Consider the following 2,699-nt stretch of genomic DNA (forward strand, 5'->3'; position numbering starts at 1 on the left):
TCACTGAAGCAAGCAAGCCTCATGTTCGCTTCAAGCTGCCTGGCTGCCGGCCGCCATCTTGGCTGGCAGTTAATTTGCATATCGCCCTGATTAGCCAATGAGAAGGGTAGCGGAGTGACACCAATTTGCATGTTTCTCTTTTATTAGTGTAGATAATATATATTATGTAATATATATATATATGAAATATTTGTGTGGTTTTGGGGGATAGAATGTCAATCTCCCTCCAGAGACCAAAAGCACAGTGAGGACAGACACTCTTCTGTATACTGCTGTATCACCAGCACCCAGTGTGGTGCTTAACATATATAGAAACTTACAGACATTTGTGGGAAGAATGAATGAATTAATGAACCGAAGATGAGACCTGGGCACTCAGTAGCATCTGCTTTTGTAACCACCCTCCTTGAATTCTGTCTTATATTGTTTAATGCTGTGATTTCAGGGGGAGGCTCCCCTGCCCCAAATCTTTTCCAACTTGATAGTATATAATCTCCATCTCTCTCTCCTTTCCCTCCCCCACAACCTTCTTGTTCTCATCTTCATCATCATAATTTACGACAGGTGCTTTATAAACAGTTTCATTAAATCTTCTCAAATAGCCTGCAGCTGCAATCTCCATTACATGGATGGCAAGCCTGAGATCGAGAGAAAATGGACTTTAGCCAAAGTCGTACAACTATTAAATAGTGAAACTGACTTGGAGCTCTTAAATTTCTATCGTTCCACTGTACCATAAGCTTTCTCTTCACTTGGTCATACTTCTCATTCATTCCACAGTTACTGATAATCTCTACCAGGCACAGTACAAGGTGTAATTGAATAAAACAAAACTAATTAGGCCCTCCCACTTTTGTCAATTACAGTAGACTTATTTAGTATTAAATTAAGGTTCATATCGACCTGCTGTTTGGGGGGTGTGTGTGTGTGTGTACAGGCACAATAACAATGTTTTTTGCAATGCTGTGAAATTATTTTAAACAACTAGTTTGGTCTCAATATCTAAAGAATCAACCACATTGAATGAACCAGAGTTTTTGTGGCTGGGAGCTGGAAAGTGGTAAGGAAAGAGAGACAGTTCTGAAGCAGCCCCTCTTTTTAAATTGAGATATATTTCACATACCAAAAAGATTGACCCAATTTAAAGTATAAAATTAATGGGTATATTTAGTATATTTACAAAGTTGTGCAACCATTACCAAAATCTAAGTTTAAATTATTTTCATCATCCCCAAAAGATACCTCTTACTCTATCCCTATGCCACCCTCCAGCCCCTGGCAACCACTAATCTACTTTCTGTCTTTATAGATTTCCCTGTTCTGGACATTTTATATTGAATAATATATGTGGTCTTTTGTGACTGGTTTCTTTCACTTAGCAACATGTTTTTAAGGTTCATAGTGTTGTAACTTGCAGCTGTACTTCATCCCTTTTTATAGTGGATACATACATTTTGTTCATCTACTCATAAGCTAATGGACATTTGGGTTGATCCCACTTTTTGGCTATCATGAAGAATGCTACTATGAACAAGGATTTGTGTGGATGTATGTTTTCATGTCTCTTGGGTATCTCTACCTAGGGAGTGGAGTTGCTGGCTCATTTGTTAACCCTAAGGTTAACACTTTGAGGAAGTGTCAACAGCTTTTCCTTATGAGGAAAAGTTTAGGTTTTTGCCCAGAAGATTGAGTGCCTGTGTTTGGCTGTTTTGCAAGGCCCTCACTGTTTGTTTACATCCCTTCTATTCTTGAGTGTCCTTTCCCCCCTTTATTTACCTCCTTTATTTTCTTCTCCTTAGCCTCCAGCCACCCTGCTGATCTTAGTAGGGGACTGAAGTTTTCAACACCTAAAAGTTATTTGTAAAATATTTTGAGCTCTCTGCAGGATGGACATTAAAGTTATAATGTTTATCTGTTTATCTTTGGCTTACGCACCATGATGTTTTGTAACAAAAGAGCTTATTGAGTAGGAGGCTTATTTAACTTGGCCCTGAGGGTCACACTCCTACAACATGTTGTCCCAACAGATTCTTACTTTCCCAGCTCCTAGACTGAAAGTTTGGAACAATCACTTTGAAGTTTCTTGTGGATATTAACATCATTAGTAAAACTGTGTATGTAAACATATATTGTGAACTTGTAAAATCATGTATGTAGAGTTCCTAGTATGTGCCTGACACACAATAATTGGGTAATAAATTGTCATTTTTAAAAGTTACTATACTGAACAATTGATTTGTTTTAGGTAAGGCTGTCAATGTCAAGTGGAGCTTTGACATGCATTTTACGTTAAGTGGAGGAGGAACGTGAAAAAGAAAAGAGAGCCCAGCGTTCATTTACAGGTGAGGCCCAGTCCAGGATAAATGAAATGAGTCAATCATTTCCCCTAGCATGCCAGACCTCTGAATTATGTCGTCCGGCTGCGGAGGATTAGAGACTGCTATTAAGATTCCCCTTCCTTGACCCGGTCCAGTTCTCTGCTTCGGGGAGCCTACAGTGAGTCACCCTGAAAAGGGGAGCAGAAGAAAAGGGGAGAGGCACGCGCCCCGGGGGTGGAGGAGAGCCGCGGGACAAACTGAGCAAGGGAGCCTCGGAAGGAAGAGGAGGGGCAACTGCGCATGGGGAAGAGAAGGAAGAGGCGTCCGGGGAAAGGAAGGGAAGGGAGTGGAGGAGAGGAAGAAAGAAGGCGGGGGAAAAAC

This window comes from Myotis brandtii, unplaced genomic scaffold, assembly GCF_000412655.1.
Source record: "Myotis brandtii unplaced genomic scaffold, ASM41265v1 scaffold34, whole genome shotgun sequence".
NCBI lineage: Eukaryota > Metazoa > Chordata > Mammalia > Chiroptera > Vespertilionidae > Myotis > Myotis brandtii.